Source organism: Notamacropus eugenii, chromosome 5, assembly GCF_028372415.1.
Source record: "Notamacropus eugenii isolate mMacEug1 chromosome 5, mMacEug1.pri_v2, whole genome shotgun sequence".
NCBI classification, from domain to species: Eukaryota; Metazoa; Chordata; class Mammalia; order Diprotodontia; family Macropodidae; genus Notamacropus; species Notamacropus eugenii.
The window spans coordinates 410,804,320-410,820,348 of NC_092876.1; the positions used below are offsets into that span (position 1 = coordinate 410,804,320).

The 16,029-nt window shown below is 34.8% G+C and overlaps 1 long non-coding RNA gene across 1 annotated transcript in view; it reads left to right on the top strand.

The window, feature by feature from the left end:
• Positions 1-330: 330 nt before the first annotated feature.
• Positions 331-16,029, top strand: part of LOC140506970 (uncharacterized) — a 115,974-nt gene continuing 100,275 nt past the window's right edge. Inside the window, exon 1 of the long non-coding RNA XR_011968173.1 lies at positions 331-3,906. This is a non-coding gene — a long non-coding RNA (uncharacterized lncRNA). The remainder of the gene's footprint in view (positions 3,907-16,029) is intronic.

Sequence of the window (16,029 nt, forward strand, 5' to 3'; positions counted from 1 at the left end):
AAAACTCAGTGAGTGGCTCTTGTTTTTATTGTGGAATGGCTAAACACTATGAGTGTTTATCCACTTCATATATATACATATACCTATATAGATAGATAGATAGACAGATAGATATAGATATACACACATATATGTATACATCTTTATACATATATGTATATCTATATATTAAAGGCTTAATGCTGTATATTTATATGTGTGTATATGTATATATGTGTATACACATATATACATATATACACATGTATACATGCACATATTATATAATATAGTATAATAATATATGAATGTATTGTAATATATTATTATGTCTTGAGAAAAAGGGTCAGGTTCATTTGAGGATTCATAATTTTCTTTTTGCTGTTATAACAAGTGAGATGTCTAGGAGATGTGTGTATATGTGTGTGTGTGTGTGTGTGTGTGTGTTTCCACTTTTCAGCTGGTGTTCTTTTAAAGTATTCAGCTTTCTTGTTTCATCAGCATGGACAAACATTAGCAGTGAAGATTTCTTGTACTCTATGGGAATAGGTTGTTATAGCTTAAAATCTGAGGCTTTTAATCTCAAATTTGGAACCATTTTTGCACATCTCTGCCCTTTGATGTGATTAAAGAAAGAAAGAAAATCCCTTCCTTGCTGTTACATCCTGATAAACTTTCTGGCAGATAGGTATATAAAGGCATCGCAGAAAGGGTAATAATATTCATCAGAGATGAATTATGGCAATAATTCAAGTCAATAAGAATGGTTAAAATATGGGTAAAGTATGATCTAGGTATTTATATGTGTATAATAATGCCAGGTCTGCATAGAAAAAAGTGATTAAATCACTGTAACTTCCATATGGTCCTTATATGCTTAACATATTTAGTTTTGTGACATTTTTTTCAAATCTTTCTCTTTGAGTGGTTGGTTACATGAGAGTAACTCACAGAATTCAACATAAAACTTCACTTTCAGTCAATCAATCAATAGACATTTACTTAGTGTTTACTATACGCCAAGCACCATGCTAAGTGGTAGGGATACAAAAAGAGACAAAAAATGTACTCAAAGAACTTACAGTCTAGTGGGGGAGATAGACAGCAAATAGACAAATATGTACAAACAAGCTATGCAGGGGATAAATGATAAATAAAGAAGGAAGGTACTTGATTCAGATGGGTTGAAAAAGGCTTTCTGTAAAAGATGGGATTTTACTTGGGACTTATAGAAAACCAGAGAAGACAAATAGTTGGAGATGAGAAAGGAAAGGTTGTTTTTTGGGGGAGGGGAGGTGTTGAACAGAGAAAATGCCCAAGGGCAAAATATGGAGAGTCTTCTTCATGGAACAACAAGGAGGTCAGAGTCCCTTCCACAAGGGAAAATACAAATCTTTTTTAAACACAAAGATGGACAATGCTCATGCCTAACTACTTTCAAGTTTTGGTCATCACTTATTGTCACATGTTGAAACATATCATAAACAATGAAGAAATAATCCACAAAATTCTCAAGCTAAATGCTGTAACATATATGAAGTGCTTTGCAAATCTTAAAATCTGGAAAGACTTCTGTGAACTGTTGCAAAGTGAAGTGAGTAGAACTAGTAAAATGTTATACCTAATAACAGCAATATCGTATGATGAATTATGAATGACAATCTCAACAACGCAATGATTTGAGAAAAATCTCAAAGGACTCATGATGAAGCACACTGTTTACCTACAAAGAAAAGAACTGATACTGTCTGAATATAGACTGAAGCACACCATTTTTCACTTGCTCTTTCTTTTTTAAAAATTTGTCTTTTTGTGCAAAATGATTAATATAGAAATGTTTTAGATGATTGCACATGTATAAACTATATTGGATTGCTTACCATCTCAGACAGGGGAAAAGGGAGAGAGGGAATGATAAAATTTGGAACTCAAAAGTTTTTTTGCTTTTTGGAGTGTTTTGTGGACATTTTGTAGTATTTTTTTTCTAATAACATGTAAAGATAGTTTTCAAAATTCATTTTGTAAGATTTTTGAGTTGAAAATTTTTCATACTCCATTCCCTCCCCTCCCCCCAAAATAACAAGCAATTGGATATAGGTTATACATGGACAATTGTGTTAAAAATTTCCACGTTAGTCATGTTGTGAAAGAAGAATCAGAACAAAACAGAAAAATCCATGAGAAAAAAACAGACAAACAAAAGTGAAAATAGTATGCTTTGGTTATGCATTCAGACTCCATAGTTCTTTCTCTGGATATGGATTGCATTTTCTAGCATGAATTGGAATTGTCTTGTATCATCGTATTGCTAAGAAGAATTAAGTCTATCATAACGCATCATTGCAAATGTTCCTGTTACTATGTACAGTGTACTGGTCCTGCTTGCTTCACTCAGCATCAGTTCATGTAAATCTTCCCAGGTTTTTCTGAAATCCCCTGACTCATCATTCATCATATTACAATAATATTCCATTATGTTCATATGCCACAACTTGTTCAGTCATTCCTCAATTCATGGGGATTCCAATTCTTTACCACCACAAAAAGAGCTGCTATAAATATTTTTGTACATGTGGGTCCTTTTTCCATTTTTATGATCTCTTTGGGATATAGACCTAGTTGTGGAATTGCTGGATCATAGGTTATGCCCAGTTTTATATTGGCATGGTAGACTTCAAAACTTTAAAAGCATGTTTAAAAATTGTGTTAGTATGTAATTGGGGAAAAATAAAACATAAAAATTTAAAACTATTGTTATTACTGTTTTCATACAAACCAAGCAGAGTAATAGCACCTAATATAATTTATGTTTTATTAATTTGATAGCAAAGAAAGAAACAAAACTTTCCATCTTTGCTTCATTAGCAGAGATAAGTGCTAAATATTAGGATCTGGGTAACTCTGACCCTTGTGGGGCTAATTAATATTTCATGCAACAGAGGAAGGAAAGAAGGAAAATACCTTAAGGAAAGAAATGTAAAATACAGAAAATTAGCAAAGTAATTTCTACAACTTTTGGACTTTCTTCCTTTCCCCCCTCTTTTTTTCATTTCACATCCAATTTCCAAAAACCAACACTTTTGCTTTCAAAGTTTAATCCTCATGTCATTATTTGTGAAATTCCTTTAAGTCTTACGTTTTAAGCTCTGTCTCTCTGGTGTTCATATTACATTAATCTTAGTCTCATGTTTTTAAATATTAGCTTCCAAGTAAAGTAGTAGTCGCTGTTGCTTTTACCTGATAAACTGTACTCTTTTTTTTAGTACTCTGATGGATTTTGAGCAAATTATATTTGTTTATCACTACCAAAAATTGAAAGGTCAAGTACACTTCCCAAATTTGCACTTCAGTGAAAGTTTTCTTTCAGTAGAGCCATTTCAAAAGACTGAGTATTCAAAATGCATAGTACTAATTTAACCGTCCATTTTGCTAAATACGGGCTAATTATCTAGATTTCTATTGCCAGGAAGGGGAGGGAAAATGGTCTGTTATTGTTTCATTTACCCCTCCTCTCGTCTGTCATTTGAAAATATGCAATGTTGCAGCTAGAATATGAATATTTTAAAGTAACAACAAATGATTGCAATTCTTCTGAGGCAGTGGTTCCAGGCATGGCCATTACTGGCAATGAATTTCATACAGGGAATTTTTATCTCCTGGTGCCAAGGAGTTAATTAAGCTCTCTCACAGTTGCAGAGTCTTTAAGATAGATATATTTTCTATTGATTTATGTTGGTAGGGAAATTCAAGGCTTTTCCCTTCTTTCTTAGCAAGTCATTCTGTTTCTTCCATGTAAAATTTTGTGTTCACCTCTGTCCTTCCACACTATAGGTCATATTTCAGAAACAATGAATTGAGTCTGAAAAGGCCTATTTTATGCTGAATTTTACTTCCACATTTTCCAAGGAAAAACAGCACAAGTCAGAGGTAAGCAATGGCCTAATCATGTAGCCAAATTCAGTCATGATCTTCCTAGCTGCTTTATTTGAGTTTGTAAACTGAAGAAAACCAATAAATTTAATTTTAAATGGTTAATAAAATTGCCTGACTGATGCTCTAACAGAGAGTGCTTAAATAGATAAAAAATTAAAATCAATTTATCAAAGTGGTCAAACCCTTGTAATTTGGAACACTATATGCCTACTTAAAGTGCAGTGGTCAGTAATTTATTCTCTTTTCAGTTTCATTTTACCTGTGTTCAGTACAATTTACAGCTTAGTATTAATTTGCAATAATTTACTGCAGTAAAATAAGGGACTTTTACACTGAATAAAGAGTTCTGACTTTCATTTTAAGAGTACTTCAGTAATCTGATCCTGTATGACAAAAATGACAATTCTTTGAATATCAATTGAAATAAAATTTTAATATTATTTCATATTAACAGCCAGAAAATAAGAGCGGTCTTCTGTGAACAAGTACCAGTGTATCATTTTCAAGAGTGGGAATTTTGTTTGTTTTGTTTTTATCTGGACCTATAATTTTACCTGTTTAGGGAGCTGCTTGGTAAAGAAATTCCCCCCACAAATGCAGATCAGCAACTCATCTATGAATTCCATTCTTAGAGCATTGCCTAGAGTATTAAGAGGTACTTTTCCCATAGTTACATAGCTACTATAGGTGAGAAGCAGGATCTGAATTCAAGTCTTTCAAAGTCCAAAGATGTGCCTTGTCAATATCAATAGCTACTTTTAACACTATGACCTGCACTCTGACCGAGGGACTTTAAGGCATAAAGATTAGACATACTATCTTCCCTAAGGAGTTGTATCATCTTCAACAACAGAAGTACTAACTAATTAAAAATCAGCTGGCTGATTTTTTTTTTTTTTGAGAATGTAAATTCTCTCATCTGGCCCTAAATAAGATAAATGAACTTCCTACAAGAAACTGACTTAAGCCGACACTGTTGGATGATGTTGGATCATTTTAGTCATGTGTTCCTGAATTTTTTGGTGTCAAAATTGTACCTAGTCTTCTGAGACAAATAATTTCAGATGGCAGGGTCTTCAAAGAATAGTCAGTATAAAATGTTATTTAAAGCGCATTCAGCCAAATTTCCCCTTAATAAGTTATCAGTTGGGCAACTATAAATTCATGGTGGGAAATTTTCGTGAACTGAAGCTCAACACATATAAATTCCCATTTTTCATGAGACAAAAAAAAGGTGGAAAAGTACATATGCCTTATAGCCACATGGTGGTCTCTGTTAATTTTTGTGGCTTTTTTATGAACCTGGGAAAATTCTGAGACAGAGACCCAACAGACTGGTGAATGCTCAATTAGTGATTTACATAGAAGCAAAGCTCTCAGAGTTGGAAAGGACCTTGGTGGCCATCTAATCCAACTCATGCTTGAACAAGAGTCCTCTCCACAATATGCCCATTCCACTTTTGCTGGAAGGGAAGCAGAAAGGAATATGCAATATGATAGTTCACATTTGCTTTATAATTTATGCATCCCTTTCATCATATCTATCATATACATGATGAAACTACAACCCAAGAGGCTGGAGTAACTTGTTTATTTATGACAGTGAATAACTGAGAGTGCTGAAATTAGAACACAGGTCTTTCTGTCTTCAGATTGAATGTTCTTTCCCCTACCTATAAGTGCCACCATCTAGACTGATTTAAGATCTTATATACACACAGAAACATGGTATTGGTCTTGGAAGAAGAGGAGGCAGATTTGAGAATAAATGCATTGTTGACAAAGGCCTCAACTCTGAAAGATGGGCTATGTAGACTCCTCTGGATCTTGGCAGCTTATTCCTAGAAGAAGACTGCTTTTAAATTATATAATAGATGAGTAAAGAGTTTAAGAAGAAAGAGACAAGCTCTTAGGAATTTGAGCTCTTGTAATTAATAGGGAATACAATAGCAAATAATTTATTTTTAGTATTTCTTATTTACCTCCCAAATCACTAAAAAAGAAATGAACAAAAATTCATTTAGGAACAAATTCTCTTAAAATCCTGACAAAGGTTTTTAGAATAAAAAATTATGTGGCTGTTTGCACTTTCCAAGTGAACCATTTCAAATATTAAAATGATATGAATCAAGAATCTGATGCCTTATTGTTGGTTAGAATTGACCCCAGGTTCTCAAATGTTGTGCCAGCTGAGCACAAGCTCTAGTAATTCTTAGCATACTGGAAAAGATTTTAATAATAATAATTTAATAATAATTCTGGGGATGTAATGCATCTTCTGAGTACCAGCCTAGTTAAGATGGAGAGATTTATGAGCAGGTTGATCACATCAGCTCTGGAAAACTAACTCCTAAGTCACAAAGGGCTAAGATCTGTTTCTTTGGAAGAGTACCCACACTGATGAATTCCCAGACCCTTGATGTATTGAAAGATCAATAAAGCTTACTAGAGAAGTTCACTGACGTGAGAAGCATTGCTAACACAGTACAAATACTTCTGCCGGCTCTTCTTGTTTAGTAAGACCCAATTTTTCCAGTTCATTTTCACATTTTGCTGTGAGCTAAATGAAATGTAAATTCATAAGGTTGTTCAGCAAGAAGCAGGCCAAATACCTCATCAGCAAGAATTAAGAGAGAGCATTACTGTGTGTCTGAAGAGTCGGAGATCAGTAAAAGACATGCAATTTCAAATGATCTTCAGGCAAATTTTAGACCTGAGGGGCATTCCACATTTTAAACACTGTAGTTTAATATTTTTACTCTATTTTTCTCCTTAACAATAAGGGAAATGTTTGTTGAGAGTGGTAACAATAATAAATGACCCTTACATATCATTCTGTGGTTACAGTCTGCCTTATGAACATTATCTCACATTTGTTTTTCATGGGAACTCTGTTAGGCAGGTAATAGTGATTCACAAATGTGGAAAATATAACCCTTTTGAGAAAAAATATTTGAATCCTTAGTCTTTTGGAAAAGAATGAATGATATGTTTATTTGCTATTGATAACCTAAGTATATATTATGTAAACTCAATATTACAATAGAATGTGGGCTGTTTATTTTTTTTCAAAACCCTTCACTGTAAAAACCACCTAAAATTGCTTCACTATAGGTGTTACATCACGTCAATTGCAGATTTCAAATATAAAGGAACTGCTTCACCCAGTGAAACTGACTGAATCTAAAAATCATATTCTTTGAAAACTAAAATGAGAAAACTACATAGCAAAAATTTCTGTTTACTCGTCTCATGTATATGAGGACTATATAGGGAAATCTCTGCAGAATTCCCCTTTCCAAGACAGTTTATAGGTTTAAAATGTCAAATTTTCCAATTCATATATCTAAAGATTAAGCTGATAGGAATTTTCTCTCTCTTTTTAACTGGAAAACTTTTTAAAAAGCAATTACATATGTATAAATGCAATTCACATACATGTACACATGCGTGGATATGTGATACATTGTATATATTTCTACTTTTTAAAGTTTATATGCATAAACTTTCAAAGAGTTATTATTATTACATAGTGTAACTTTTCTGTGGTTTTGAACAGAAATTATTCATGATCCCACTTAAGCTTCCTGATAGGACCTTGACGTTTTAGGGTTTTCTTGCCAAAGGCAGGCTGCTCCCTATTTTATTTTTATGAACTGAATTCTAGGTGTGTCATGGTATATACATATACATACATACATATATGTATATATATTGTGTATATGTGTGTGTGTGTGTGTGTGTGTGTGTGTGTGTGATTTCTTCAGTTCACAGCACAGGTGATTACTACATCCTGGTTTGACTCTGGCCACATGATAATCATTACATAACAACACAAGGTTACCCTCTAGCAGTTCTTGGTAAATCATGCTTCAGTTACTCTTGTCTGTCTCCTTCTCTACTTTATGTCATAGTGCTAAAGGCAATTCTTGGTGCTTCCTTATTGGTATGAACTTGAACCCAGTCAAGATATAAGGTGCTTTCCTCAGCTTTCCCTCTCTTTCTCACTCTTTCCCTCGTCTTCTCCTCGTCTTCTCCTAACCAATTTTTATAATGAACTAAACTCAGATAATCTACTCTGTTTTTTAGAATATGAAAAAATAATAATTTAAGCATTTCATCTAAACAACAGAAAACACAACAACTTTTTTTTTTCTGTTTAAGGATGTAAAAAGAGTGTGTCACACAAAGAGAAGAATAGTAAATCACAACTGCTGTTTTAATTAATTTTAGCTATGTCAGAGTCCCTCCTACTTTGGCTGTTTTTGTTGGTTTGGCATCTACCAGTTTGCAATATGAGGTGAAATCTCAGAAGTTTTAAAATTTTCATTTATTTTAATTTGAAGCATGCTTTCATATGGCTTCATATAGTACAGTTGGTAATTACACTTTTGGAGAGTTTCTTCATAACCTTTGACCAATTATACATTACAAAATGGTTCTTGTCATTTATTTGTGTCAACTGAATATTTTGGATGACATACTTTTGTTGGTGATATATTTTTCTCACTCTAACCTACTTTTGGCATCTACTTATACCTGTATCTCATCAAGCTGCTACACTTTTTTGTCTGTGTTTAACTGGAGTATATGCCCAATAGTGGGATCTCTGCATCAAAGTATATTTAAAATTTGATTCCTTTTCCCACTATGCCTTATAATTGAGAGAGACAGAGAGAGACAGAGAGAGAGAGAGAGAGAGAGAGAGAGAGAGAGAGAGAGAGAGAGAGAGAGAGACTCTCCAATTGTATTTAATAAAGGGATTGCCTCCTCTAAGTTGTGATTTTGGTATTAGAAGTAGGTAGTGGGAATGCCAATGAGAAAGAAAAAAATGAGCAAGTAGACTCTGTGAACATATATTTAATACTCAGGAGATTCCATGACAAACCTACGAGCTAGTTCATAAAAATAAAATAGGGAGTAGTTTCCCTTTGGCAAAATAAACCTTGGAAGATAAAAATATTAAGGTATTACCAGGAAGCTTAAATGGGATCATGAATAATTTCTGTTCAGAACCACAGAAAAGATATTTGAGGTTAGGAAACACATTAGAATATGGTGTATAGCAGAACAGTAGCGAATTACTCTCCTGACACATGTTGCAGATTGCATTTAGGTAAGTAAATTATAAACCTCTGCATGCTTCATTCACAGAATTTTCTAGTAGCTTTGGGGAGAACTAAGTAATAGTTTAATTTTTCAGATCCTCATTTATCAGAAGTTAGCAATCTTATTAACAACAACAAAAAAAACCCAGCAGCAACTTTTTAAACAATCAGTAAAAACACCCCTAAAGAATTCTTAATTTTAAAGAAATTTGACATTGACATTGACATCAAAATCCAAATGTTATATTAAAATGTATTTTAGAAATTAAAATATATAATATAAATATATTTGAGGATTAATATCATCTGAGAACTATAGTTATATTATGTTCCTATCTGACAGGTACTTCCTTTAGTGTTTGTAGTTTGTACATGCCCTATACCAAAATGAGGATAAGTTTAGCACCAATGTAGCTGAGTGGTCGGTCACAGGGTACCATTCAGAATGTAGTTCTGTGCAGTCAAAGAAAAAAAAGTTTTTATTACAGGACACTAATCATATGGAGTTATAAAACAATTTAGCAAGAGTGAAATTACATATAAGCAAGAAAGAAGGAAGGAAAGAAGGAAGGAAGGAAGGAAGGAAGGAAGGAAGGAAGGAAGGAAGGAAGGAAGGAAGGAAGGAAGGAAGGAAGGAAGGAAGGAATGAGAAGAGAAAAAGGAGGAAGAGAAGTGAAGGAAAGGAAAGGAAGGAAGAGAGAGAAAAATGTCATAAACTTCAAAAAATTGTCATGTGTTGTCATGTTATATTCAAGTAGAAAAATTCACAGGATTCAATTAGGCTTCACATACTTCATTACATTTTTTAAATTCCTGTAAAATCTGCAACAATAACAAAGTTTCTAGAAGCGGCTTTCAATTTTACATTCCACTAACGTGATCCCAGTTGGCATTATTATCGAGCAGAACTCAATCCAAAAGGCAATAGTTAATTAAATCACTACAATTAGAAGGAAAAAACCTTGGGGAAATCTTCAGATATACCTTGCATGTTACCCATATTCCAATATATTTAATAAGAATATCTGTCGATCCAAAGTCAGAGCCTAGTGAGCAATGATCCTATGTTATCTATTTTTAAAAGTTTTATAAATATAGAGCCTGTTCAGCCCCTGACACTAAAGTTACCCACCAAAACTACGACTTTCTTCTCCATAAGTAGCAAACAGGATCTTATTTTTAAACTTTTCCTTTCTTGTTTCCTTCATCTTCTTTCTTTCACTAATACCTGATGAGTTTCCCTAGCTGCTCTTGCCAACACTAGTCACCCTTTCATGCTTTCGTCACAATACACTAGGCATGATGGTGGGGGAGAAGGGAGGCAGCAATGTTCCATACGTTCTCTTTACCAGCAGCACTCAGCTCATTCAATACACATTTATTACTCAATCAGGACTCTGGTAGCTGTTGTCTAAAGATCTTCTAGACATCCTCCTTCCCTTGTCAGTGAGTTTAGTGTATGACTCACAGTCTTTCTCTCCCCATCAACTCTTAGCCTCATACTACGGGACTTCCACATACATACAGATGTTCCTTCTAACATTCTAACCTCACAGTTCCTGAGGTTTCTTATGGTCCACTGCTTCAAACTCCCTTTGCTAACCACAGAGAAGGTCAACCCTTGATCTTGCCATCACTCGTAAGTGGTTGATATCCAAGTTTCATAAGCTATGAAATTTCTTTATTTGACTGTAATCCACTGTCCTTCCACCTCTGCCTCTGCCTTGCAACCCTAAATTTGTTCATCCACAAAAGAACCTTCAGTTCCTCCATGCTTCAGTTCTTTCCCAAGCCAACAACCCTCAACTGACTACACTGTCTTCCCTTTCCAGTCTTGTCTACCTAGTAAGCCAGTTCAGCTCCTCATTTTTCTCTTCTCTCTCCCTTGCCTCTTTAGGCTAGCAAAGACTTTGCCAAAATCTCAGTTTGGATTATTCTCACCACCTGCTGCCTTCATTCCTAAATACACCCACTTAGAGAAAATCACAAAACCATTCTGCCTGGATCCTCTTCCAATTTATGTTATATAACCTCAATTGACCCTTACTATGGCAAGGCAATCCTTCCATAACTCTCTAATTGATTCACCATCCCACTCACCACAGTGGCTTTTCTAAATGTTTTTCTCCCCACCCAAAAGTTCCATAGCTCTCTCATGCCTAACCCTCTAATCTAAGAACGTTACCTCATATTTCACTACAAAAATTAAGACTATTCTCCAAGAGCTCTCTTTTCTCCCTCATTCCTTCTGTTTCATCTCAAATCACTCAGGTGCCTTCTGCCACTATCTCCTCCTTTACAACTAATTCAATCAAAGAGGTAGCTCTTCTTTTTGCCAAGGCCAAATCATTTACAATTGATACCAATCTATACCACTTTCTCCACCAGATAGCCCCCTCTATCATCCCTCCTCTTACTAATCTTTCACTGTCTACTGGCTCCTTTCCTGATGCTTATGAATATGTTCATCTCTCCTCCATCCTAAAAAAAAAATCTTACTTGATCTATATGTCTCCCCTCACTATTGTCCTATATCTCTATTTCATTTTGTAATTAAACTCCTTGAGAAGGATATCTACAATCAGTGCCTCTACTTTCTTTTACCTTGCCCCATTCTTGACTCTACATAGTCTGGCTTCTGACTTCATTGTTGAACTGAAATTGCTCTTTTCAAAGCTATTAATAATTTCTTACTGATCAAATCTAATGGTCTTTTCTCAATACTCATCCTTCTTGATTTCTCTGAAGCCTTTGACTTTATCAGTCTTCCTCTTCTCCTTTATACTCTCTCTTCTTTCTGGTTTTTATGACCCTGTTCTCTCCAACTTATCTGACCACTCCATCTCTTTGCCCTTTTCTGATCCTTCATCTACCTCATGCCTGATGATAGTGGGAGTCCCCCTTTTCTTGAGTTCTCTTTTCCTTCTTTGCTATTTTAGAGGGTGATCTCATCAGCTCCCATGGATTAAATTATTATCTATGTGAAGATAATTCTCAGATCTACTTATCTTACCCTAATCTCTTGCCAGATCTCAAATTTCACATCTCCAATTGCCTTTTATACACCTCAGACTCTAGACATCTTAAACCAAATATATTCAGAACTGAGCTCATAATCTTTTCTTCATCCCAAACTCACTCTCTTCCTAATTTCCCTATGACCATCCAGTTTAATCATAATCCTTCCAGTCACCCAGGCTCAAAACCTAGGTATAACCCTTATGTCCTTACTGTCCCTCATCCCCCATGTCCAATCAGTATTCAAATTATCTTTTGCTTACCTTTGTAACATCTCTACTATCATATGTCTTCTTCCCTTCTCGGCCACTACAACCATACTTGTACAAGTACTCAACATCTTTTTTGTTTTCCAGTCATTTTTGCAATCATGTCCAACTTTTTATGACCACATTTGGTATTTTTGTAGCACTGGAGTGTTTTGTCATTTTTTTCTTCAGCTCATTTTACAGAAAATTAGGCAACCAGGGTTAAGTGACTTGTCTACAGCTGGATTTGAACTCAGGAAGATGAATCTTCCTGACTTCAGGCCTGGTACTCCATCCACTTTATCACCTAGCTGCCTCTTCTCACCTTACACCTGCTCTTTTACAGGATCTTTCTAGTCAGTCACCATACTTCAAGTGTCTTTTCATTCCAATTCATCCTCCACTCACTGACTATCTGCCAGGTTTGGAACACTCTCCTTCCTTGTTTCTGCCTCCTTGTTCCCCTGGCTTTCTTCAAACCTCAATTAAAATGATACCTTTTACAAGAACTTTTTCTCAGCAATCAATCTTTATGCCTTCCCTCTAAGATTAACACCCCCCCCCATTTATTCTGTATATATCTTCTTGGTATATAGTTGTTTGCATATTTATCTCTCCCCATTAGACTAGTGGGATATTGGTAAAGGGTCTGGCCTTTCCTCTAGAAGTTTTATGTAAAATAATCACCATAGCAAGGAGGCCAAAAGAACCTAAAAACCACCTCAGCCAGCAAAAGCTTGATTTTCTTGGAAAATCCCATTTTAATTCTAACATTATTACCTCCAGTAATGGATGAGGAAATAGAAATCTCTTTTAAGAAAATAAGGAGCAGCTGAAGTAAACCAAGTATTTATAATGGTGATTTATACTTGAGTTGACACAGTTTTGAGGGCATTGAGTGACCAATTTTCAAGATATCTGAAATAGAGGAGTATGTTAAATGATTTTAAATAGATCAAATAGATCACTACATCAAAAGTGCAATTAAAAAGACATCAGTAACTTGACTCATATCACTATTTTTTCATCCCTACAAAATATCTAAGAAAATTGTTAAGTAATCAGGGGTATCTTTGAGTGAAAATATGAGAAGGGAACATAAACAATAATCAATAGAAGACTACATCTTTATAGTTACGTTATTTCATGAAAAGTATGGAAAATATAATGGCCCACTTTACCTATGTTTGTTGACTATAAAAAACTTGACTTAATAGAGTGAAACCCTGCCTTGAAGGCTCTTCTCCAAAAGTTGTTTATTGTATACACTAATCTCTTGTAAGATTCTTTGATAAATGCAAAAAAGACAATTTTGTTCAATGGTTCTATGATTGTTGATATAAAGCAATATATAAGTGACATACCTTAGCTTAACAAAAGAGTTTACTCCTGCCGTGAAGAATATCCAGTACACTCCTTATCAATGTTGTGTTCTTTCAAATGCTTCTGTCTGCAGATGGTATTATGATGGTTGTATCAAACTTTGGAATGCTGAAAAACCTAAATGAGATTCACAGTTTTTCCAAAAAGTTCTTCCTAACAATCTGTAAGGAAAATTAATTGGATAAGTAGTATCTATTTTGAGACTGTAATATTCGTTTAGATGCTCTATCAATGAGATCAGTTTCAGTCTTTATCTATGTAGAGTCGCATTTTCTTTTTACACAACTCTCTTGTTCATGCAATAAAGTAAAATTATTCTACTAGTACTTTATTACTCTGCTCAGGAAGAGAAATTAATGTTTTTCTTTGCAATCTGAGTTTTGTACTGGGATTCCGTACTGTTTTCCTTATATATCCATCTTATATTCTTATCATTTCCTCTCCCATCTTCCTTTTCCTTTACTGGTCTTCCTCACTATCATGTCAAGTAGTAATTGAAATTGAAAGAGAACCTTTGGGAAAAAAATGCATTCTTGACCTAGATTCCTGTATGGGGTAGTAGGTTAGGCATCTGAATGCCCTTTTAACTCTAAAGTACAGTGTACGATTCTGAGTTCTTCTTAAAATAATTTTAATTGAAAGAGAATTCTGGGAAGATGGTGGAACAGATCAGAAAACTTTTGACTTTCCAAATTTCCTCTCCAAAAAAAGAGAGAACATCACCTCAGAGTGAACAGAGCAGCAGAAATAAACAGGCTTTGGGGTTAGGCAGTTGTACTCCTAAGGCAACTTCAGAAGACCCCAGGAAGATGACCTCTGGATCAGAGGTTTAGCCTGAGTGAAGTGCAAATACCTCCAGGTCCACTCTGTAGAATCAACAAACAATAAGCCATAAGAACAGCTGGATCACAGCCTCAGACTCAGGAACTTTCACTTCACTGACAGTATGGGGGTTAGATGACTGAGTAGGAGAAGACTGAAGGATCTTCCGCTGTCCAGGGACATGAAGCACAGCTGTACTGACCAGATGTGGTCCTGGGTTGTAGCTATGGGAGAAAAGGAACTAGCATATGCTTGGTGAGTGTGGTAGCAGAGAGACAGGGATCCTGCTGGCTGTAGGCACCTGCAGAAGAGCAGAGTCCCTAAGGTAGAGAGGCCAGTTGAAATTTGTAGTCACCAGAGGGAACACAGGCAGCAAGAGTGTTTGTGGGACAATGTGACTGGGGGCCCTAGCTTTAGCTGAGGGGTGGAGAGGAGTGCCCAATTTTGGGCTCTGGGACAGAGCTCAGAAAATAACAGTAAGAAAGATATTAGGCTTGGGGCATCATTTTCCACACATCAGGACAGGAATCTGATTATATGCCAAAAATGAAACAAAAATAAAAATGAGTAAGCAAAGGAGAAAGAACCCAGTCATAGATAGTTACTATGGGAATAGAGAAGATCTGGGTTTATATTCAGAAGAAGATAGTAGGTGTAAAAAAAAAAGTCACTGACTTTTCAATGAAAAACATCAAATAGTCACAATTCTAGAAAACATTCTTGGAAGGACTTAAAAAGGACTTCAAAAATCAACTAAGAGAAATTGAGGAAAAATTACAAAAAAAATAAGAACAGTTCAAGAAAATTATGAAAAGAAAGTCAGCCAACTGGAAATAGAGAGTCAAAAACTCAAGAAAGGAAATAATTCCTTTAAAACTGTGATTGGACAACAGGAAACTAATGATGTCATAAGACACTAAGAAATAATAAAACAAATTAAAAGAATGAAAAAATAGAAGAGAAAATAAAACACCTTATCAGAAAAACAACTGATCCAGAGAACAGATCAAGGAGAGATAATACAAGAATAGTTGGACTACCTGAAAGTTATGATAACAAAAAAAGAATCTTGCTACAATATTGAAGAAATTATCAAGGAAAATTTCCCTGAAGTTCTAGAACAAGAAGACAAAGCAGAAATAGAAAAAAAAATCTACTGATCACCACCTGAAGGAGTATCTGAAAGAAAAAAGGAAACTTACAGGAATATTACCCAAGTCTCAAAGCTCTCATGCTAAAAAGAAAATATTGCAAGCAACAAGAAAAAAAATTAAATATTGTGGAGCTACAAGAGGGATTGCACAAAACTTAGTAGTTAGCTACTACATTGAAAGACCACAGGTCTTGGAATACTGTATTTCACAGAGCAAAAGAGCTGGGGTTATGACTAAGGATAACTTACCCAGCAAAGTTAAGTATAATATTGAATGGAAAAAAAAATGGACATTTAGCAAAATGAAAAACTTTCAGACATTTGCAACAAAACAGTAGAACTTAATGGAAAATTAGACATATAACATCCAGGAGAAATACAGTGT